The 25,426-nt window shown below is 46.5% G+C and overlaps 1 long non-coding RNA gene across 2 annotated transcripts in view; it reads left to right on the top strand.

Moving 5' to 3' along the window:
• Window positions 1-25,426, top strand: part of LOC134969363 (uncharacterized) — a 132,819-nt gene that overhangs the window by 22,249 nt on the left and 85,144 nt on the right. For both annotated transcript variants that reach the window (XR_010189457.1, XR_010189456.1), the window contains exon 2: window positions 19,574-19,757. This is a non-coding gene — a long non-coding RNA (uncharacterized LOC134969363). The remainder of the gene's footprint in view (window positions 1-19,573; window positions 19,758-25,426) is intronic.

Here is a 25,426-nt window from a genome sequence, read left to right as displayed (position 1 = left end):
GCCGAACTTATCCGTTGTCTCTCCCCGAGACACATTCTATGGAGGAATACATTAAAGAGAACCTAGCAAAGGGGTTCATTCGACCTTCTTCTTCTCCAGCCGGCGCAGGCTTCTTTTTTGTAAAGAAGAAAGATGGTGGTCTGCGGCCGTGCATCGACTACAGAGGTTTGAACGACATTACCATCAAGAACCGCTATCCTTTACCCCTGATTACTGAGCTCTTTGACAGAGTTAGCGGAGCTACCATCTTTACAAAGCTGGACCTGAGAGGTGCATACAATCTCATCCGGATCCGTGAGGGTGACGAGTGGAAGACCGCATTTAACACCCGTGACGGACATTATGAGTACCTCGTCATGCCCTTCGGATTGAGCAATGCTCCAGCTGTCTTCCAGCATTTCGTCAATGAGATCTTCAGAGACATTCTATACCGTCATGTCGTGGTCTATCTAGATGATATCCTCATTTTTGCCAACGATTTAGAGGAACATCGTTTCTGGGTAAAGGAGGTTCTGTCCCGTCTCCGTGTCAATCATCTCTACTGCAAATTAGAGAAATGCGTCTTTGAAGTCAAGTCCATTCCGTTTCTAGGGTACATTGTGTCCGGTTCCGGACTAGAGATGGATCCTGAGAAACTACAAGCAATCCAGAATTGGCCGGTACCCTTAACCCTCAAAGGGGTCCAGAGGTTCTTAGGGTTCGCCAATTATTACCGAAAGTTTATACGAGACTTTTCCACCATTGTGGCGCCTATTACTGCTTTCACCAAGAAGGGTGCTAACCCGTCCAAGTGGTCTGAAGAAGCCATGCAAGCTTTTCATCTTTTAAAACAGAGGTTCATCTCTGCACCTGTCCTGAAACAGCCTGACATCGACTCTCCTTTCATCTTAGAGGTGGATGCCTCCTCCGTTGGAGTAGGAGCGGTGTTATCTCAGAGGGCTAAAGATGGTCATTTACATCCTTGCAGTTTCTTCTCACGGAAGTTCTCCCCAGCGGAGCGCAACTATGCCATTGGCGACCAGGAGTTGCTAGCCATCAAGCTCGCTCTAGAGGAGTGGAGATATCTGTTGGAGGGAGCTTCTCATTCAATCACCATCCTTACAGACCACAAGAACCTTCTATATCTAAAAGGCGCACAATGTCTCAACCCTCGTCAGGCCAGATGGGCACTTTTCTTTTCCAGGTTCGACTTTAAACTCCAGTTCTGTCCGGGCTCTCAGAATCGCAAGGCCGATGCCCTTTCCCGCTCATGGGAGCAAGAAAATGAGTCAGAGTCTTCAGACAAGCATCCTATTATAAATCCGTTGGCATTCTCCACGGTAGGGATGGACTCTACGCCCCCATCAGGGAAAAGTTTTGTGAAGCCGACACTAAGGAAGAAGCTCATGCATTGGGCCCATGCTTCCCGTTTTGCCGGACATACAGGTATCCAAAAAACCCTGGAGTTTATCTCTAGGTCCTATTGGTGGCCAACTCTGAAAAAGGACGTTTTGGAGTTTATTGCATCTTGCCCAAAGTGTGCTCAACATAAAGTATCCCGCCAGTCGCCTGCGGGGCAACTGGTTCCACTATCTGTTCCCCGTCGACCATGGACCCATTTGTCGATGGATTTTATTACAGATTTGCCCATGTGCAACAAGTTCAATACCATCTGGGTGGTAGTTGACCGGTTCACCAAGATGGCACACTTCATTCCTCTCACCGGTCTTCCGTCAGCTTCCAAGTTGGCTCAAGTATTCATACAAGAGATCTTCCGACTCCACGGTCTTCCAGAAGAAATTATCTCAGATCGAGGAGTTCAATTCACAGCCAAATTCTGGCGAAGTTTATGTCAAGTCCTCCAAGTCAAGTTAAAGTTTTCCACGGCTTACCATCCTCAGACCAATGGTCAAACTGAGAGGGTGAATCAGGACTTGGAGGCCTTCCTCCGCATCTATGTGTCCTCCTCTCAAGATGACTGGGTTCAATTACTTCCCTGGGCCGAGTTCTGTCATAACAACCAGTATCATTCTTCATCTTCCTCAACACCATTCTTCACCAACTTTGGATTCCACCCTAAAGTCCCTGAGTTCCAACCGCTTCCAGCAACTTCTGTTCCCGCAGTGGATATCACCTTGCATCAGTTTGCCAATATCTGGAAGAGCGTACGATCAGCTCTGCTCAAAGCATCGTTCAGGTACAAGAAGTTTGCGGATAAGAAGCGTCGAGCAGTTCCTGCTCTCAAGGTGGGTGATCGGGTATGGTTATCCACGAAGAACTTGAGGTTAAGAGTTCCCAGTATGAAGTTTGCACCTCGCTACATCGGTCCTTTTAAAATTGATCAAGTCATCAATCCTGTTGCTTACAGACTCCAGTTACCTCCTTTCTTAAAAATACCCAGGACATTCCATGTTTCCCTGTTGAAACCGCTAATCTTGAATCGGTTTCATTCCTCACTTCCACCAACTCCGAAAGTCCAAACTCAACGAGGCGTTGAGTATGAAGTGGCCAAGATCCTGGACTCACGTCACCGTTACGGTCAACTTCAGTATCTCATTGACTGGAAGGGCTATGGTCCTGAAGAACGCTCTTGGACCAATGCCTCTGACGTCCATGCTCCTGCCTTGGTCCGAAATTTCCACGCAAAGTTTCCTTTAAAGCCTAAGAAGTGTCCTGGGGCCACTCCTAAAGGGGGGGGTGCTGTCACGATCCGGGTATCTGGTCGCCATTACTTACCCTTCAGATGCCTCCTAAGGCGGGCTCAGCGTTCCAGGACCGGATTCCGCTGTTCCTGAGTTTCCACATGCAGAGTGGTCTTTTCATCAGCCGCGGCCTCCGCTGTGCCCGCGTGGTTAAATGTGCATCTATCAGCCTGGCGTCTCCTGTCTCCGGTGGCCGGCGCCGCCATTACTGTTTCCCAGACCACATGGATTACAAACCAAACTTCCCTCCAAGTGTCTGCATGGGCGCAGCCATCTTGGATTCTGTCATCTGATCATTTCCACCAATCTGCTGTCTGTGTTGTTGATTTGCATAATTGCCTAGCCAACCCCTTCCTTGCTGCAGGTATAAGTAAGCTGTACCTGAGCAAGGAAGACGTCAGTGCTTTGGTTGTCAAACCTAGTTCCTGTTTGTCTCTCTTCTATGATTGTCTTCCAGGTTCCAGCTCCTGTCTCAAGACTTCCACCATAGAGACCCGCACCAGCATTCCACCTGCGGTGTAGCCTGACTCTCCAATCCATTGTGGATTCATCTGTTTCCAGCTACAACACTACCTGCTTCCAGCCTCAGCTTCCAGCAGAGTACAGCTTCCCTTAAAGGGCCGGTGTCCTTTCTACACTTTACCACTCTCCACCGGAATTATTATTTCTCCGCTCTCAAGTTCTACATTTCAGTTCACATTTCATCGCTCCCAAAGTTCATTTATTATTTAACTGGTTCCAGCCAGTATCCACTCCGTGCTAACAACAGTCTGGTTCCAGCCAGTATCCACAGCAGCTGTTTTACCTTCAGCAACCCAGCTCTTCCTGGAACACCAGCTGGTACAATCCTGGGTTATCTCCATTGCTACAGCCGGGCCTGGTAAGGACTTTCCATCTAGAAGATCATAAGAACTATCTCACACCACCAGTGCCCTGTGGCTCCTGCCATGCTGTAGTACTCAGGAACTGTATTTATTCTTTGCTGACTTTTACGTTTTCTTTTATTGCTGCTGTGATGCGGAGTTGTCATAATAAACATCATTGACTTTTATCTAAGTTGTCGTGGTCACGCCTTCGGGCAGTTATTATTCATGTTACTTACATGTCCAGGGGTCTGATACAACCTCCCAGGTTCCGGTACATCTCAGCCCCTACAACTGAGGCTGCCTCCCGTCAGCTCAGGCCCTCAGTTGTGACAAAGGGGTTTTATTCGTCCCTGTTTGTCGTCCCGAAGCCGGACGGCTCGGTCAGACCAATTCTAAATCTAAAATCCCTAAACCTATATTTGAAGAGGTTCAAATTCAAGATGGAATCTCTCCGGGCTGTGATCTCCAGCCTGGAAGGGGGGGATTTTATGGTGTCTCTGGACATAAAGGATGCATACCTTCATGTCCCCATATATCCTCCTCATCAGGCGTACCTGAGATTCGCTGTACAGGATTGTCATTACCAGTTTCAGACGTTGCCGTTTGGGCTTTCCACGGCGCCGAGAATTTTCACCATGGTAATGGCGGAAATGATGGTGCTCCTGCGCAAGCAGGGAGTCACAATTATCCCATACTTGGATGATCTCCTGATAAAGGCAAGATCGAGAGATCAGTTACTAAAGAGCGTGTCTCCCTGAGAGTACAACAACAACAACACGGCTGGATTCTAAATCTACCAAAGTCGCAGTTGGTTCCAACAACTCGGCTGGCATTTTTGGGCATGATTCTGGACAGGGGAAAAAAGAGGGTTTTTCTCCCAATGGAAAAAGCCCAGGAACTCCAGAACATGGTCAAGGACCTGTTAAAATCAAAAAGAGTGTCAGTTCATCAATGCACTCGAGTATTGGGAAAGATGGTGGTGGCCTACGAGGCCATTCCGTTCGGCAGGTTCCATGCGAGAGCTTTTCAGTGGGACCTTCTGGACAAGTGGTCAGGGTCCCATCTACAAATGCATCGGAGAATAAGCCTGTCCCCCAGGGCCAGGGTATCTCTCCTGTGGTGGCTTCAGAGTGCTCACCTTCTAGAGGGTCGCAGGTTCGGCATTCAAGATTGGGTTCTTGTGACCACGGACGCGAGCCTCCGAGGATGGGGAGCAGTCACACAAGGAAGACATTTTCAGGGAATATGGTCAAGCCAGGAGGCTTGTCTACACGTCAGTGTGCTGGAATTAAGGGTCATATACAATGGCCTACAACAAGCGGAGAATCTTCTTCGCAACCTACCCGTTCTGATTCAGTCAGACAATGTCACAGCTGTGGCGCATGTAAACCGCCAATGCGGGACAAGGAGCAGAGCAGCAATGGCAGAAGCCACCAGAATTCTTCGCTGGGCGGAAAATCATGTAAGCGCTCTGTCAGCAGTCTTCATCCCGGGAGTAGACAACTGGGAAGCAGACTTCCTCAGCAGACACGATCTCCATCCAGGAGAGTGGGGGCTTCATCAAGAAGTCTTTGCAGAAGTAACAAGTTGTTGGGGACTTCCTCAAATAGACATGATGGCGTCACGCCTCAACAAAAAGCTTCGGACGTATTGTTCCAGGTTGAGGGACCCTCAGGCAGTGGCGGTGGATGCCCTAGTGACACCGTGGGTGTTTCAGTCGGTCTATGTGTTCCCTCCTCTTCCACTCATCTCAAAACTATTGAGAATCATAAGACGAACAAGAGTGCAGACAATACTCATTGTTCCAGATTGGCCTCGAAGGGCCTGGTATTCAGATCTTCAGGAAATGATCACAGAAGATCCGTGGCCTCTTCCTCTCAGGGAGGACCTGTTACAACCGGGGCCCTGCGTGTTCCAGGACTTACCGCGGTTACGTTTGACGGCATGGCGGTTGAACACCAAATCCTAGCTAGGAAGGATATTCCTGGGGAAGTCATCCCTACGCTAATCAAAGCTAGGAAGGAGGTAACGGCGAGGCATTATCACCGTATCTTGAGGAAATATGTGTCTTGGTGTGAAGCCAAGAATGCTCCTACGGAAGATTTTCAGCTGGGTCGTTTTCTCCATTTTCTACAGACAGCAGTGGATATGGGCCTAAAGTTAGGCTCCATTAAGGTGCAGATTTCGGCCTTATCTATATTCTTTCAGAAGGAGTTGGCCTCTCTCCCAGAGGTCCAGACTTTTGTGAAAGGAGTACTGCACATCCAACCTCCTTTTGTGCGCCCAGTGGCACCGTGGGACCTTAACGTGGTGTTACGGTTCCTTCAATCACACTGGTTTGAACCTCTTCAAACGGTGGAGTTAAAATTTCTCACTTGGAAAGTGGTCATGTTGTTGGCCTTGGCATCTGCGAGGCGGGTGTCTGAATTGGTGGCTTTGTCTCACAAGAGCCCATATCTGATTTTCCATGTGGATTACGGGAGTTGAGAACTCGTCCTCAATTTCTACCCAAGGTGGTTTCGTCATTCCATATGAACCAACCTATTGTGGTGCCGGCTACGGGTGACTTGGAGGATTCCAAGTCCCTGGATGTAGTCAGGGCCTTAAAAATATATGTAGCCAGGACGGCTAGAGTTAGGAAAACAGAGGCTCTTATTTGTCCTGTATGCGGCCAACAAGGTTGGCGCTCCTGCTTCTAAGCAGACTATTGCTCACTGGATCTGTAACACGATTCAGCAGGCTCATTCTACGGCGGGATTGCCGTTACCAAATTCAGTAAAGGCCCATTCCACTAGGAAGGTGAGCTCTTCTTGGGGCGGCTGCCCGAGGCGTCTCGGCATTACAGCTGTGCCGAGCAGCTACTTGGTCGGGTTCAAACACTTTTGCAAAATTCTACAAGTTTGATACCCTGGCTGATGAGGACCTCATGTTAGCTCAATCGGTGCTGCAGAGTCATCCGCACTCTCCCGCCCGGTCTGGAGCTTTGGTATAATCCCCATGGTCCTTATGGAGTCCCAATCATCCTCTAGGACGTAAGAGAAAATAGATTTTAAACCTACCGGTAAATCTTTTTCTCCTAGTCCGTAGAGGATGCTGGGCGCCCGTCATAGTGCGGACAATTTCTGCAAGGCTTGTATATAGTTGTTGCTTACATAAGGGTTATGTTACAGTTGTAAACAGTCTCTGGCTGATGCTGTTTTATTCATACTGTTAACTGGTTTGGTATATTCCATGTTGTACGGTGTGTATGGTGTGGGCTGGTATGTATCTCGCCCTTAGATTAACAAAAATCCTTTCCTCGTACTGTCCGTCTCCTCTGGGCACAGTTCTTTAACTGAGGTCTGGAGGAGGGGCATAGAGGGAGGGGCCAGTTCACACCCATCTAAAGTCTTAGAATGCCCATGTCTCCTGCGGAGCCCGTCTATACCCCATGGTCATTACGGAGTCCCCAGCATCCTCTACGGACTAGGAGAAAAAGATTTACCGGTAGGTTTAAAATCTTATTTTTTCCCAAAAGAAAAATATATGGGAGACACAGATGTGGGGGGTGTCCCTGTCGGCACCAACAATATCTGACTGGGTGGATATGGACATGATAATATGATGCATATCAGATAGATCTATACCTATATGTAATATGTATGTATAGTATGATTATATAGGTCTGTGGCACGATCACAGACGTGATAATTTTAGGGAGGGAGTCATATTCATAGAATAGATTTCCCTCAGACTCTTCAGGGTCGCAAAAATTTTATTTTGCCAGTTACTACTCCCTGAGATCGACGCGAAAATCTTTCTTAGGTCGACCATAATGTTTCCTGATCAGATCCTCAAAAATTGGCATTCAGTTCCTGTTCATACACATTAGAACGTATTAACGTCACTAAGGACCTTGCTGTTCCTGACAAAAAATATGTATATGTAGATATATATATATTAATGTATATGTATGTATGTATATATATATATATATATATATGTGTATGTGTATGTATATATATATATAGATATAGATATATAGATATATATATAGATATAGATATATGTGTGTATAGGTGCATTGGAAAGTATATATGTATGTATATAAAGATATTTATAATGAATGCTGAGGTAAAGTTTGTCCTTCTCAATGGATAGAAGGTGAGAGTCACCCCCTGTTCTGCACGGGGCCCTGTCACAAAGGATCGTATGCAGGAAGATATGTGATACTCTAATTATGTGTCCGCATGTACGTTGTTTTATACTTGCATTACATGCGCATGGGGGAGTAGTTGTATGCAACTTAAGTTGAGTTATGTCTATATCATTGCAGTATACCGCTGTGCGACTACAAGGGATATAGGACTCTTGTTTTCGCGGGCCACTTCCATGGCGGTCTCGACTAGGAAGGCGTGGTGGATTCACCAATGGAATGCTGAGGCTGACTCTGAGAAGAACTGGAGTATCTTCCCTATGAAGGTGAAACCTGGTTTGGGGGATGGCTTTGTTAAGTTGATCTCGGCAGATACCACTGGTAAGTCTACCTTCTTGACCTATGTTCCCTCACAACGGTTGGTGACGCATTTTGTACGATGCAGTCATTTAGACCGAATGGATACAGTTTTCCCTTTCTTTGCAGGTAGAGGAAGGTGAAAAGGTAAGAGGTCAGCAGCCTTTTCAAGTTCGCTGAAACAGAAATCATCCTCTGTTTCTACCACATCCACCGCATGTCGCTGGGTCTATATTGCGGGAGCCCACACCGGTGGGACCACGTCTAATACTCTTCAGTCAGTCCTGGAACGGACTTGGACCAGTGAGTTAAAGAATAGAGTCCCAAGGGGGACATACTGGAGTTTCCAGACGATTCCCCTCACTGATTTTTCAAACATACCTTTCCAAGTCTCCCCTGGACGGGGAGGTAGTAGGCGACGCCATACAAGAGTTGGGACAGGATCAGGTCATTGTCCTGCTGTCCCGGTCACACACAAAAAAAAAAAAAAAGGATAAAAGCTGTTATTCAAGCTTTTTCGGGCTTCTGAGGCCGGAAGGCTCGGTCAGAACAATTCCAAACAATTTCTACTTAAGAAGTTGAATTACATGGTGGAATCTCTCTGGGCAGGGATCTCCAATCTGTTAAGGAGAAAGAGGGTCTAAATACGGTTCTTCCACATTAGGCTTACCTGGTTTGCTATTCAGGATTGTCAGTGCCAATTCACCGGAGTGATGGCGGTATGATGGTTTTCTTCAATAGTACATGAGTCATTATTGCTCTGTACTGGGATGCTCTCCTGCGTACAGGGAGGTCAAGAAACAAGTGGTGCAAAATGTTGTTTTATCCCTGACGGATCTTCAACAAAGTGGTTGGCTCCTGAACTTGCCAGAATCACGGTTGATCCCAACGACACGGTTGTCGGAGTTGGGAAAAATGTTAGATACAAAACTGTTGGGAGTTTGTTTCTTTCAATGGAAAGAGCTCTGAAGATCCAGAGTCGGATCAGATCTACAACAGTGTCAATCCATCAATACGTTCCATTGATGAAAATGAGGGTTGCGGCCTTCGAGGCCATTCAGTGTGCAGTTTAACTGCCAGAGTGTTTTTTAGCGGGACCAATTGGACATGTGGTCCGGGTCTCACCTGCACATGCACCGGAAAATAATCTTATCTTCCAAGACCAAAATTTCTCTCCCGTGGTGGCTACTCAGTTCTCACCTCCTAGAGGGACGAAGGTTCGCGATACAGGTTGGAATCCTGGTGTCCATGGATGCAAGTCTCCAGGGCTGGGGAGCAGTCATTCAGGGGGAAATGAATTTCCAGGGAAAATGGTCAAGCCAGGAAGCTTGTCTGCACATAAACATTCTGGAACATCTTGTTCGTGGTCTGCCCGTCTTAATTCAGTCGGACAACATACAGCAGTGGCGTACGTAAACCGCCAGGGCGGATCGGAGAGCAGAGCGGGGATGGCAGAAGCCACAAAAGTGTTCCGCTGGGCGGAAAGGCATGTAAACGCGCTATCAGCGATCTTCATTTCGGGTGTAGACAACTGGGAAACAGGCTTCCACAGCAGACACGATCTCCATTCAAGAGAGTGGGGTCTTCATCAATAGGTCTTTGCAGAAATGTCAAGTCGTTGGGGAATTCCTCAAATAGACATGTTGACGTTTCGCCTCAACAAGAAACTTCAAAGATATTGTTCCAGGTCGAGGGACCCTCAAGTAATAGAGGTGGACGCCTTGGTGACACCGTGGGTGTTTCAGTCGGTGTAGGTGTTCCCTCCACTTCCACTCATTCCAAGGTGATAAAGATCATAAGAGGAACAAGGGTTAAGGCGATACTCATTGTTCCAGACTGGCCAAGGAGGGCCTGGTATCCAGATCTTCAGGAGTTGCTCATAGAAGTTACCTGGCCTCTTCCTCTTCGAGAGGTCCTGTTACAACAGGGGCCGTGCGTGTATCAAGACTTACTGCGTCTGCGTTTGACCGCATGGCGGTTGAACGCCAAATCCTAGCCCGGAAGGGTATTCCCAGTGAAGTCATTCCTACACTTCTTCAGGCTAGAAAAGAAGTAACGGCAAAGCATTACCACCGTATTTGGAGAAAATATGTGTCTTGGTGTGAATCCAAGAAAGCTCCTACGGAGGATTTTCCGCGGGGGCGGTTGCTCCATATTTTGCAAGTAGGTGTGGATGCGGGCCTAAAGTTAGGCTCCATTAAAGTACAAATTTTGGCCTTATCAATTTTCTTTTAGAAGGAATTGGCCTCCCTTCCAGAAATACAGACCTTCTTGAAAGGCGTGTTGCACATCCAACCTCCCTTTGTGCCCCCTGTGGCTCCATGGGATCTTAATGTGGTGATGCAGTTCCTGCAATCTCATTGGTTTGAACCTTTACGTAAGGTTGCATTAAAATTTCTTACTTGGAAAGTAGTCATGATGTTGGCCTTAGCATCCCAAGGCGGGTATCTGAATTGACGGCTTTGTCTCACAAAAGCCCCTTTTTAATCTTCCAGGCTGATAGAGCGGAGTTGAGAACTCGTCAGCAATTTCTGCCAAAAGTGGTTTGTTTGTCCTATGGGCTCCCATCAAGATTGGGGCTACTGCTTCCAAGCAGACTATTGCGCGCTGGATCCGTACTACGATTCAGCAGGCTCATTCTACGGCAGGATTGCCGTTACCGAAATCAGTGAAGGCCCATTCTACTAGAAAGGTGGGATCATCCTGGGCGGCTGGCCGAGGGATCTCGGCATTACAGCTTGGCCAAGCTACTACTTGGCCGGGATCAAACACCTCTACGAAGTTTTACAAGTTTGATACCCTGGCTGATGAGGACCTCTTGTTTGGTCATTCGGTGCTGCAGAGTCGTCCGCACTCTCCTGCCCGTTCTAGAGCTTTGGTATAAACCCCATGGTTCTTGAAGCATCCTCAGCATCCTCTAGGACTTATGAGAAAATAGGATTTTAATACCTACCGGTAAATCCTTTTCTCTTAGTCCGTAGAGGATGCTGGGCGCCCGTCCCAGTGCGTACTGTATCTGCAGTTATTGGGTATGTTTACACACATGGGGCCTAATTCTGAGTTGATTGCAGCAGCAATTTTGTTAGCAGTTGGGAAAAACCATGGCCCTCATTCCGAGTTGATCGGTCGCAAGGCGAATTTAGCAGAGTTACACACGCTAAGCCGCCGCCTACTGGGAGTGAATCTTAGCTTCTTAAAATTGCGACCGATGTATTCGCAATATTGCGATTACTAACTACTTAGCAGTTTCAGAGTAGCTCCAGACTTACTCTGCCTGTGCGATCATTTCAGTGCTTGTCGTTCCTGGTTTGACGTCACAAACACACCCAGCGTTCGCCCAGGCACTCCCACCGTTTCTCCGGCCACTCCTGCGTTTTTCCCGGAAACGGTAGCGTTTTCAGCCACACGCCCCTGAAACGCCGTGTTTCCGCCCAGTAACACCCATTTCCTGTCAATCACATTACGATCGCCGGAGCGAAGAAAAAGCCGTGAGTAAAAATACTTTCTTCATAGTAAAGTTACTTGGCGCAGTCGCAGTGCGAACATTGCGCATGCGTACTAGGCGGATTTTCACTGCGATGCGATGAAAAATACAGAGCGAACAACTCGGAATGAGGGCCCATGTGCACTGCAGGAGGGGCAGATATAACATGTGCAGAAAGAGTTAGATTTTGGTGTGGTGTATTCAAACTGAAATCTAAATTGCAGTGTAAAAATAAAGCAGCCAGTATTTATCCTGCACAGAAACAAAATAACCCACCCAAATCTAACTGTCTCTGCACATGTTATATCTACCCCCCCTGCAGTGCACATGGTTTTGCCCAATTGCTAACAAACTTGCTGGGTGTGTTGTGTTTCAGTCAGCCTGTTGCTGATGATGTTCATGCCATGGCATGCATTATGCTGTTATTGGTTGTGTTTACACACACAGGTTGTATTACACTTTATGTCAGCGTATTGCTGCATATTCTTTATGCCGTCAGCTGGTGTTCTATTGAATGCCACGTTCTGCAGCATACTGAGGTGTGAGCTGGTAAGATGCTCACCGTGGTTTAACAATAAATTATTTCCTCGAAATGTTCGTCTCCCAGGGCACAGTTATTTAAACTGGAGTCTGGAGGAGGGGCATAGAGGGAGGAGCCAGTTCACACCCAATCAAAGTCTTAAAGTGTGCCTATGTCTCCTGCGGATCTCGTCTGTACCCCATGGTTCTTGAAGCATCCCCAGCATCCGCTACGGACTAAGAGAAAAGGATTTACCGGTAGGTATTAAAATCCTATTTTTACAGGTTTCTAGTTAATTCAAAATGTCTACTTTTTTTCTTACATTGTAATGTCAGTGGTTCCCAAACTCTCATGAATCACAGCGCCCTAGAGTAGCAGCATTCTTTTCAGGGCACCACTAAGCAAAAAGTTTCTATTCAAAAATTTATAAAAAAATATTAAACTAAATAAATTGTGCTAACCTGTTATTCTTAGGTTCAGTTTTGTGGACAGGGTTGTGTTTTGTCCACATACTTTATGACTGGCAGCCACCAGCTCTGGTTTTGCTTTTCACATTGACCATAAGTAATTTGTTTTGGTCATGGATTACCAACCCCTGTCACTGCTGGCGTGGACACTGTATTAGTACAGGGACCCCACTAGACCAGCAGGGAAGAGCAGGGCACAGGTCGGGTATTAACCCGTTTTATGCGGCCCGCAGTACCTGGTGGTGGAAGTCCAGCAAGGGGAATGTGCTCCGGCCTGTAGCACCTCCCCCAGCTCCGGGCTCCATTTTACATAAGTGTTCCCGCCCTGGAGCTGCATACACTCTCTCTCTCCCTCACTCTCTGCTGCAGCTTGGCGCCATAAATACATGCTGAAAAATAAATACAAAAATAAAAATAAATACATGTTCTGGGACTGCATGGGCAAATCCTCCTTTGTAAAGCCGCCTGTTCTTCAGCGCTGTGCATTTACAGGACACTTAAGTATTCTACATGCATTTTGGCAGTGTTAGTTAAGAAATTGCATTGTGTCAGGGTTATTTTGTACTAGTTCCCCTGTGATGTACATCCAGTCTTTACTGTACATTGTTATATCTCTAGACATATATAGCTTTACTGGTTATTACTTAGTATTGCTAGTCCAGTGCAGATTATTGCTTGTCATTATTTCTGCATTGTGCATGTGACTGCGTGTGTGTGCATATAGCTGCTGTGTGATATATCTATTCCGTGTATCCCATTCCTACTGCTATCCCTATAGTCTGTACCCTGGGGGGCTAAGTGCGTCAGGGTTTTTAGTGTAATATAGGCATTTCACAGGATATACTGACACAGTATTTTTCTCTGTGTGTTCCAGTCACCGCATACCCCTTGGATCCTCTGTTTGTGTTCTACATTGCACAGGGAATCTTGTGGGGAATTTCTTTGTGCATTTCTTGTACTGTGTTGCTCTAGGTATAGCCTCCACATCATGTCTGCTATGCAGGCTGACAGTTTGGGGACCGATCCCGCAGTGCACGGTGCTGAAGTCACGGACCCATTAGAGGATAATATTGCAGCCGAGGGGTCCAGTGCTGGGGGTTCCTTGCCCCCCAATCAGATTGTAGCAACGGGGGCCCATCAGGACCCACCTTGGGCTACTTTCTCTGCCTTGCTGAGTAAGCTGGTGGCTAATAGCACGCCCCCTATGGGACCAACTGTGCCTCTGCAGCCACATTTTGTCCCTACGCTTAACCCACCGTGGACAGATGCTCTGTCCTCTCAGTTACATCTATTTCAGCAGACTATGGCAAAACAGAAAACTGACCCTCGCCCGCCTAAGGCCAAGGGGCCCCCTAAGCAGGCCCCTGTTTCCTCTTAATCCTCTCCTGCTCCAGATACATCTTCTGACGAAGACGGAGCATATACTGATCCCGCAGATACTGATACAGATGTTTCTGATGGGGAATCGGTTTCTCAAGTGGATGTGCCTGATCTCCTGGAGGCCATCAGGCTGATTCTTCAGATCATTGACGATACCGATCCTCAGGATGCTTCTAAGAAACCTGATAGGTTCAAGCGTCAGAAGGTGACCAGACTGGTTTTACCTCATTCTGACCACCTAGTGGACATACGTCAGGAATCCTGGGAAAATCCAGGGAAAAAGTTTACACCTCATAAGAAGATGCTTGCTCGCTATCCTGTCTGCAGAGCTGACTAAAAATTGGGAAACACCGCCTCCAGTGGACTCACATGTCGCACGGATGGTGGTATCCTCTACTCTGCCGATCACTACCGTCACTTCTCTGAAGGAACCGATGGATAAACGTGTTGAGGGCTGCTTGAAGTCTATTTATACTCTGGCAGGAGCAGTGCATAGACCCACTATTGCGGCCTCATGGGCTGCCGAGGCCATTACGGCCTGGGTTCAGGAGGTGGAGGAGGAACTACCGTCCAACTTTCCTGACAATGCAAAACAATGCCTCTCCTATATTGTTACGGCTTCTCAATACGTTCAGGAGGCGGCCTCCAACCGTGCCCTTATAATAATGTAATAAAGTACATTTCTTCAGCAGATTTACGTTGCAGGGAAACCACCATATACAGGTGAAACTCAGAAAATTAGAATATCATGCAAAAGTTCATTTATTTTATTAATTCAACTTAAAAGGTGAAACTAATATATTTTATACAGATGGAGACACCGTTATCTTTGCTGTTTCTCCGCCTAAACTGAGGTTTAGTCGCATCTAGGCAATAGCTTAGGTTGCTGAGATCATGCACAGACAGATGCGTTGAGGCACGACTACATACTCAGCATGCAATACACTAGGGTGGCTAATGCTTCATTAATCCAGTACTTTAGAGCACAGGTTCTCAAACTCGGTCCTCAGGACCCCACACAGTGCATGTTTTGCAGGTCTCCTCACAGAATCACAAGTGAAATAATTAGCTCACCTGTGGACCTTTTAAAATGTGTCAGTGATTAATAAATACACATGTGCACCTGCTGGGTTACCTGCAAAACATGCACTGTGTGGGGTCCTGAGGACCGAGTTTGAGAACCTGTGCTTTAGAGTGAATAGCGGCGGATTGATCTACACTACAAGCTCTGGCAAATGGTCAGTGACAACTGTAATGTATACTGTACACACAGACCAACGGCCAGACGGAGAGTCAATAAATAAAATAGTTTATACAGACGCAAAAGAACACGTTAAAACACTTACTGTATCCATTGCCGTGTTACTGGATGTGAACGTCCAAGTCCCGTAGACAAAGCAAACAGACGCAACTAATGTGTAAAAGCAATAATGTAGTTCATTGACGTAAAAGTATGTACCATGTTCTGCGATACAAGCATCCACGTCCTGTAATGGGATACACAAACACCAATGGGGAGGGATCACTGCTTACAGTACTTTTACACATGAGCTTGTCTATTTAGCATGTGGTGTGCCCAAGTGGTAAAGTGTGCCGCTTCCCATGCTAAGACTCCTGGCTTCGATTCCCACAGTGCGAATGCATGTTTGTTTTTTCCTGACACTTTATTAATTTTCTGTTATGTAAGCCCTCAGTGAGGGAGCCAGCGATGGCATCAGTTTTGCAAGAGTCAGGGCAATGCTGAAGGAGCGTCTGAATCCCCTAGCTAAAATACACAGGGGCAATATGGACAAGTAAAACCTTACGAAGAAACAGGTTTGTAGAGTGGTTACCGGGCTGTGACTGAGCCACTCTTTTATCCTGATTCACACAAATGAAATTCTTCCTGCTCAAAACATACTCTGTGATTGGTGCCTGTGTAGGGGCATTCATCAATAAACCAATCACAGAGTATGCTTTGAGCGGGAAGAATTTCCTTTGTGTGAATCAGCATTAAAGAGCGACTCAGTCACAGCCCGGTAGCCACTTTGCACACCTGTTTCTTCATAAGCAGACTTGCTGTGTGGATCGTCTCCGACCTTTGAAAAATCTCCTGCTAATTTGCTCTTTGTTTTCCTGCTGTTGAAATCTTTGATGGCCTCACTTGATCCATCTCATTTCTACAGTTTCTTCATATTCATAGCCTTTCTGTACAGTACTGCATGTTTGTGTATATTTTAGCTAGGGGATTCAGACGCTCTTTCAGCATTGCCATGTAGCCTGCAAAACCTATGCCGTCACTCGCTCCATAGCTGAGGGTTGCCATGAGGCGGGGGGAATCGGGAGGCAGCCATTTTGTCAGCTTGCTATGTGGTCGAGTCCAGCGTATCACATGGTTTATAGAGCTTGCTTATCCCTATCACCCGTGTATTTTCGCTAGGGGATTCAGACGGTCCTTCAGCATTGCCCTGTAGCCTGCAAAACCTATGCTGTCACTCGCTCCATAGCTGAGGGCTGCCACGAGGCAGGGGGGACTCGTGCAGCAGCCATTTTGTCAGTTTGCTATACAGTTGAGTCCGGTGTATCATAATGTGCATAGAGCTCGCTTATCTCTATCATCCCTGTGTATTTTAGCTAGGGTATCGAGATGCTTCTTCGGCATTGCTCTGTAACTTGCAAAATCTAGGTCGTTGCTCGCTCCATAGCTGAGGGCTGCCACTAGGCGGGGGGACTCGGGCAGCAGCCATTTTGTCAGTTTGCTATGCGGTCGAGTCCGGTGTATCGTACGGTGCATAGAGCTCGTTTATCCCTATCGCCACTGTGTATTTTAGCTAGGGGATTCAGACGCTCCTTCAGCATTGCCCTGTAGCCTGCAAAACCTATGCCGTCGCTGGCTCCATAGCTGAGGGCTTCCATGAGGCAAGGGGTCATGGGTGGCAGCCATTTTGTCAACTCTCTGGGATTTAGTCAAGGGAGTAGCTAGTGTACCATACTGTAGGTGCAGACATGGGGCCCAGAGCTGAGATGGGCACATCTTCCCTGTCAAAGTTACATGTATATACATTTTTGCCATTGGGTGGTACGTAGGGGGTCCTTTCAAACTTTTTACATGGGGCCTGCAATATACTGTACTGTAGGTATTTCCCTGGACCTGGTCATTGTAGTGTGGTATAAAGTGAACTGTAGGTCATTTTAATGTTATATGGACCAGAGCTCTGTAATGAGGCACACTATGAACGGGGAGCACTATATATAATAATGTGAAATGGGGGTACTGTGTGGCATAATGTATACTGGCAGCTCTGAAATGTGACATACAGTACCTTATTATTATATAGCGCAGCATATTCCGTTGCCCTTTACAATTAGAGCAACAGTAATAGAACAAAACTGGGTAAAAACAGACAGACATAGAGGTAGGAAGGCCCTGCTCGCAAGCTTACAATCTGTAGGGAAATAGGCATAGATACACAAGCATAGATGCTATCTGTTGCATAATGGTCCACCAGATTGCTAGGTTCTAAATGGGTTGTATGATGATACCCCGCAATGTTGGCCAAGTATCAGGAGGGTGTGAGAGTAAAGAAAGACAAGATATGTGATGTTATGTATACTGTACAGAGAGGATGTAATTAGATAGGGAAGCACTGAAGGTTATGTGGGTGGGTCTGGAATTTGATAGGCTTGTCTGAAGAGGTGAGTTTTCAGGGAACGTTTAAAGGTTTGGAGACTAGAGGCGAGTCTTATTGTGCATGGGAGGGCATTCCACAGAGTGGGTGAAGCCCGCATAAAGTCCTGTAATTTTGAGTGTGAACAAGTTATGCGTGTGGATGAGAGACGTAGATCTTGTGCAGAGCGGAGAGGTCGGGTAGGGAGATATTTTCAGATGAGTGAAGAGATGTATGTTGGTGCAGTTTGGTTAATAGCCTTGGATGTCAGTAAAAGTATTTTATATTTAATACGGTAGAATACCGGTAACCAATGGAGGGACTGACAGAGCGGATCTGCAGACGATGAACGTTTAGCAAGGAAGATTAGCCTCGCAGCTGCTGGATTGTAGTGGTGAGAGCCTATGTTTGGGAAGACCGGTCAAGTTTTTGCTGTGTCTTGTGTAAGATATGGTCGTATTTTGGATATGTTTCTTAGATGTATGTAACATGATCTTGAGACAGATTGAATGTGGGGAACAAAGGACAGTTCAGAGTCAAGAATGACACCTAGGCAGCGAGCTTATGGGGTAGGGATGATTGCTGAGTTCTCAACAGTGATAGAGATATCAGGTTGGAAACTACTATTGGCCGGAGGAAATATAATTAATTCTGTTTTGGAAATATTAAGTTTGAGGTGGCGAGATGTCATCCAAGATGACATGGCAGAAAGGCATTCAGTGAATCGGCCTAATACAGATGGTGACAAATCAGGGAGGATAGGTAGATTTGAGTGTCATCCGCATACAGATGGTACTGAAATCCCAAAGAGTTGATTAGTTTGCCAAGAGATGTGGTATAGGTAGAGAAAAGCAGAGGACCTAAGACTGAGCCTTGCGGTACTCCAACTGAGTGAGGTAGCGAAGAAGAGGTGGAATCAGAGAAACGAACACTGAAGGAGCGATTAGATAGGTAGGATGAGAACCAAGAAAGGGCTGTGTCCTTAATTCCTAGGGATTGTAGTGTTTGTAATAGAAGAGAGTGGTCAACAGTGTCAAAAGCAGCAGAGAGATCAAGGAGAATAAGTAGAGAGTAATGTCTTTTAGATTTAGCAGTGACCAAATCATTCACTACCTTAGTCAGTGCTGTCTCTGTGGAGTGTTGGGCACGAAATCCTGACTGAAGTGGGTCCAGTTGGCTGTGTGAGTTAAGAAAGTGTGTGAGGCGAGTGTAGGCAAGTCTCTCAAGTAGCTTGGAGGGCATGGGAGCTGAGAGATGGGGCGGTAGTTTGAGAGAGAGTTCGGGTCAGAGTTTTGTTTTTTTCAGAATGGGAGTAATCACTTTAGGGTGAACTTCTTCACTACTATGATTCATAAAAGAAACTAGGGCACTACTATGGGGCATAACATTAAATAAGGATCTGCTATGGTTCAGAAAATGAACTACAGTACTGGAGGACACTATTATAGGGCATAAAATGAAAAACTGCTGCAGAGAAGAGTCTCTTTACAAGCATTGTTGATGGGGGCCCCTTCAAAATGTTGCTATGGGTTCCACAAAGTTCTGGCTATGCCCCTGTGTCTGGTGTGTCGTACGGTGCATTGAGCTTGCTTATCCTTATAGCCCCTGTGTTTTTTAACTAGCGTATTGAAACACACATTTCTAGGCCTACAGTATTTAATATACAGTACAGTAAGCAGCATTGTTGGTAGGCAATAATTGAGTAATTTACATACAGTTGTTACATGTAATGCTGGTACAGTAGGTCAGTTGTCCCTTATGCTGTACAGTACTGTAAGTCTCACAGGACCCATGCATTTCCAAGGAGGGTTATTCAACTATTTTATACAGGACAGTAATTGCAGTCCATAACACTGATGTGGTATTTTCAGTACAGTACTGCACAGTACACTATACAGTACTTAAATTTGAACACCAGGTACTGTATAATAAACATGTACAGTATTAGTTTTCAGCATAAAACCAATGCAAATTTTCAAATGTGTAAATTTTAGAAACCTGAATACAATATTCACAAATGATTTTTCTCCACACAGGAGTTACGGTTGGACAACAAAACTATGAGCAAGATAATCGCCAACATGAAAAAAATAAAATAAAAGTATCAAAGAGATCCAGACATGGCTCAAGGAAAGTGGCATTATAGTCACTTTACAAACTGCGCTATCATGCTTTCGAGAGAACAACATCCAGATTAGTATTTCCTACAAAATGCACATGGTACGTACAGTACTATAATGTTTAACTGACTTACTGTATACAATAGTCAATTTTGTTGTAATAGTAAAGAAAAATAGGAACACTTTTCCTTCTTGTGATTGTGCTGTTCAATAATTTGTATTTTTCATACTGTATTGTACTGTAGGAGAGTGCAAGAAAATGTGGAGGAACCAACTCATGAGCATAGGCGTGCGCAGCACATTTTATTAGGGGGTGCACCGTCGTAGGGATGTGTCTAGCATCGCCTTTTGGGCGTGTCTAGTACCATATATTGATGGTCAACGCAATATAAAATATCCACCCTTGTACCAATCCTAATAAAGCAGATACATTGTCAGATGTTGTGGTGTGCACCAAACAAACACCCCTGATAGCACTCACTGCAATTACACTGCTCCTCCTCAGCCTGGTCTGGCTCCCCCTCTCTTTCCTCTGCAAGCTGCAGCAGCTTACTTACAAGTCAGTCACTCACTGACAGTCGCAGACTAGTACTGCTGCTGCTGGAAAAAAGAGTGACGTGTCAATGTTGCTGCCGACCGCCTTCTAGTATTGAATTTGTCTTCCTAAGAGGAACGCTGGCAGCATGCTGATCCTCATCAGTGGCTGGCGTTGGCATAGCATAGAAGGAGAGAGGTGGGGGGGTGGCGGGTGGGCGTGCGAGCAGCATGACGTAATCACATCACGCTGTTTTTATACATGGAGGTGGAGCCAGGAGTTTGAAAGCCAGTGGCAGTGGCACCCTTGATTAACTCAGGCGCCCAGTCAGAAATGCAGTCCTGACAGGGTGCAGCGCAGAGGGGACAGTAATCAGCTTGCTTGGCGATCGCTGCATCAGGCATGTGAGATCGGGGTGCCAGACATTAGGGGGTGCCTGTGCGCACCAGGCACCCCCCCTGCGCACACCTATGCTCATGAGGATAATGAGCGTAATGCTTCGCAAATAAAACAAATTCCATTCCAAGTATGACCTGGACACAGGGCTGTTTCTAGGAAATTTGGCTCCCAGTGCGAGATTTTAAAATGCGCCCCCCTCCCCCATTGGCATAAAAGAAAAATGCGCGTCCCCCCCCCCCCATAGATATTAAAACAAAGAATTGGCGCGTGCTCTCCCGGCAATGGGCGTGGCCTCGTTACAATGGGCATGGCGTCATTACAATGGGCGTGGCCTCATCTGAAAAGACTACCTTACACCCCAGTTTTTGACCCTGCACCAACATATCATGGCCACCACAGGGCAAAAAAAAATTCTACCATATTAAGCCCCACACAGTAATGCCCCTGCACCATATTATGCCACACACTGAAATGCCCTTTATACATTAAATCCCCATTTTACACATTACGGCAGGCAAGAGTCCCCATTTTACACATTACAGCAGGCAAGAGTCCCCATTTTACACATGACGGCAGGCAAGAGTCCCCATTTTACACATGACGGCAGGCAAGTGTCCCCGTTTTACACATGACGGCAGGCAAGTGTCCCCACTTTACACATGACGGCAGGCAAGTGTCCCCATTTTACACATGACGGCAGGCAAGTGTCCGCATTTTACACATGACGGCAGGCAAGTATCCCCATTTTACACATTACGGCAGGCAGAGTCCCCTTCTACAAAGAGAGAGAGAGAAAGAAAGAAAGAAAGAAAGAGAAAGTTATACTTACATTTGCAGCAGTCCTCTTCCATCCTGCTTACCGCTCTTCGGCCCACGCCGGCCCTCCTCTCCTTCCTCCTAGCTTGATGGCTTCCCGGGCGGCTCCCTCTCCTCAGTACTCCGCTCGGGGGCAGAGTTTCGTGTAACTAAGTGTTTGCATCGTGACGTCACGATGCAAACACATCATTGCATGAACCGCCACCCCCGAGCGGAGTAGTAATGACAGGGAGGAGGGGAAGCAAACTGAGCCACCTAGAGCCACGGCGGGCGCTACGTGCGAATGCATGCCTTGCCTGCCGCAAGAAATGGCAATATAGCATCATCCCCTCCCCCTATGTCTGCACTCTCAGCAACCCTCCTCCCCCCTGCATCTATATATAGCATGATCTTTCACTAAACCCCCCACAGCATGTGTCTGCACTCTAAGCCTCCCCCTTGCCTCTTTGTAGTATCAGTGGCCCCCAACCCCCTCTTCCCCGTTTGTAGCTGCTTCACTCACATAATTCTTGCAGCTCCTCGTGGAAGAACAGCGTCTAGACTCCAGTGTGGAGAGAACCCTTCCGGCTCAGCAGCGGCAGTCTCCTTCTGTATTTAGCGTGCGGACGTCATGATGTCACGCGCGCAGTACAGGAAAACACTTTATTGTGCCAGGCAGCCCAGGTCACAGTAATGATGCTGGGGCAGAGGCTTCCTGGCACCTCTGGCGGCACAAGTATGGAGGCGGGATCCTGTCACAGAGGTGGCAGCAGCAGCCAGAGCAGCGGCGCCAGCTATCTCCCCTGCTCCCCCTCCTCCTGTCATTCTGCTCCGCTCGGGGAGCGGAGTTTCGTGGAATGACGAGTTTGCGTCGTGATGTCACGACACAAATGCATCATTCCATGAAACTCCGCCCCCCCCCTCCCGAGCGGAGTAGTAGTAATGACGATGGGGAGGAGGGGGCGCAAGAAACACAGGAAGGTGGGAGATAATTAATCTGATAAAACTCTGTCCAATGACCAACAAGATGTCCTTAGTAAAGGTCTGTCCTTTTCCCCCACTGGAACATTCCATAGATTCATGTGGGAAAAAGACTTACGCCTTTTTGGATGCAAATTATTGCTCAAAAAATGATTTGCCCGCCACAAGGACATGACCAATACTACCATCCCACAGCAGGATTCTGCTATAATATCAAGCATCCCCCAATTAGAAACAACAATACTCACAATGGAGGAACAGGAAGCTCTAGAGACGCTGGAGGCATTACAAGCGGAATCTGATGGTAGACCACTCAAGAACACACCTCACCGACCTCAATGTAAAACTAAATTCACCTTCTTCCCATCAGATGATCTAAGCCCCGAAGTTCAAGTCTTTCTCAAAATGGTCTCTTTGGAATTTGATACCATACACAGAAAGAACTTAAGGAGATCAGGAATTTTCAATTCCAATCTGAAACCCAGAGAAAGAAGAGCAATAAAAGAAATTCAGGAATGGAAGGACGTGGTAATAAAACCCTCTGATAAAGGGGGCTACATCGTCCTTTGGCCCACATCTGAATACATGAGGGAAGCTATAAGGCAATTAAATGACCCTTCGTGCTACCAGAGGTTATTCTCTAATCCAACTGAGTTTACCCAATCTTATAACCGCATGATTCAGGATTCCAATGCCCAGGGCATTATCTCAAAACAAGAACTAAAATATCTAACAGTTACGAAACCCAAGGTACCAACCTTCTACCTATTACCGAAGGTGCACAAAAAGCTTGACGACCCCCAGGTAGTCCCATTGTCTCAGGGATAGGGTGCCTCTTAGAACCACCAAGCCGATTCTTAGACCTCCACTGTGAGAGAATTCATATTGACGCTTCCTTCATACCTTAAAGATACAACTGACGTCCTTAGAAAATTTCAGGAAGTCCGGATGGAAGAATCCTATCTACTTGTAACTTTGGACATGGAAGCCTTATATACAAGTATAGACCATGCAACAGGTATCGAGGCCACTAAATATTTTCTCAAAATGAATGAAGATCTTCAGTTCAATGAATTCCTACTTGAGCTTCTTGAATATGTTCTCAGAAGAAATTATTTTACATTCGGGGACCAATTCTTCCTCCAGGTTAGAGGGACTGCAATGGCGGTGGCTTGTGCCGCCACGTATGCAAACCTCTTCCTGGGTTGGTGGGAGGCCGAATACGTGTTTCAGGATTCACATGAGCAGAATACCACACATGTACTCAGTTGGTTTCAGTATATAGATGACATTATCCTTCTCTGGGATGGCAGCAGGTCACTGCTGGAAGAATTTATTGGAACATTGAACAATAACAACCTCAACATTAGACTGACTCACACTATCAGCTCGGAACAAGTATCTTTTTTGGACCTGAACATTTACAAAGCGGGAGATGGCATGCTAGCAACAGAGCAATTTCGTAAAAAAACTGCTACCAATAGCATTTTATTACAAACCAGTTCGCATTTCTCTGGCTGGGTCCACAGGTTATCCACAGGATAACATTGGGATATGCCGGAGCGACAGCAGAAATGGCACCAAACGGTCATGAGCTTTCTTGCCTCCCAGGATGCATCGGGGCTTCACCATATAATCCCGCCCACTGACAAATCAGTTTTTTTTTTAGTGCGGCAGGAGCCGGACCATGGTCACAGGGCTGCTATTAATAAAGTAGCCTGAAGCTTTTATTATTTTATTGTTATAGTCTTACTATGTTTTTTGAGTGACTTTTCTTAATAGCGTCTTAAACGCATACTAGAAAGAGTCGCTCCAACAACTCCCCACCAGGTCGCAACAACGCTTACCTTCGCGGTACAGTGCTGTCTCGACGGGCGTCTGTGTCGGATGTTTCTAGCAGGTCCAGCAGACGTAACCAGGCTGTGGCCGGAGCATGGGGAAAAGGTAAGTCTATGGATTTCCTCTTACTAAGGGTTCCGGACACAGATACACTGTATTGGTGGAGACTACGAACAGTGTGTTGATGCGCCGACCACTCTTAGGTGCGACAGCGCTACGCTTTAGGGATCATAGGCGCCAGGACTAGGTAGAGGCCGTGATCCTTAGAGTTTAAGTCAACAGGGGGAATTAGATGCTATCCTGGCCTGCCCTCCCCCATGTTCATAACCAGTTTCCACGCGTCTCCCGTCCATGAACTGAATGACCTCACTTCCGTCTCAGACGCTACCACGAGGGTACTCGTCGCAGCTTAGATGCTGCGGTTGTGTACACTAGATTGCCGGACCGAGTCGCAGGCCTTAGCGTCTGCATACACGTGCCATTCACTGAGCGTCCGTGTCCGTTAGTGAGCGTCCGTGTCTTTCATCAGTTATCAGAACGGCAGTGTACACCAGTAGCGTCTGAATCCACTCAGCGTCTTGCGAGCATATTTGATGGATATGGAAGTGTGGTGAGTCTCACTGTATCCCACTCTATGGAGGAAGGGTTATACAGTACTAAAATTCTCTCTACTTGTTAGTATGAATTGTTAATTTTGGTACATATTGCATATGAGACCTGTATATTACTGTTGTTTCTGCATGTTATGTTTGGAAAAAAAACTGTTAAAAAACAGAAATACAATTTTCCTACTTACTTGTAAGTTATTATGATGGTGATTGTATTCTCATATGACAATGTTTAATGTTTTAACATGTGACTGACTGCTAGTATGTGTGCTGACTTTTTTATGTTGTCAGTCCTGTTCTGAACCTCAATTCAGGTGCACAGTTGTGGTCAGATTGATCTCACTTCTATATATCTATATATAGGTGATTTTCAGTCACAAATTGTGTAGTCATAAACAGAACATTACCATGTCTGTGAGCGGCAAAAGTGACGAGGAGAATTTATCAGGCACTCCTACATCCCTAACATATTTATCTTGTAAAACAGGGTTAATTGGTATAGGCCAGTTGGTCACTTATGAGGGGTTATGTGCGAACTGTTTTGCTTTTCAGCAAAGTAAAAAACAGGAATTGGTTCAACAACCAGCAGAGCCTCCATGGAGTATGTTCGCA

Source organism: Pseudophryne corroboree, chromosome 11 (assembly GCF_028390025.1).
Source record: "Pseudophryne corroboree isolate aPseCor3 chromosome 11, aPseCor3.hap2, whole genome shotgun sequence".
Taxonomy (NCBI): domain Eukaryota; kingdom Metazoa; phylum Chordata; class Amphibia; order Anura; family Myobatrachidae; genus Pseudophryne; species Pseudophryne corroboree.
Note: the sequence above shows the minus strand (reverse complement) of the source record. Positions and strands in the feature narration are given on the sequence as shown.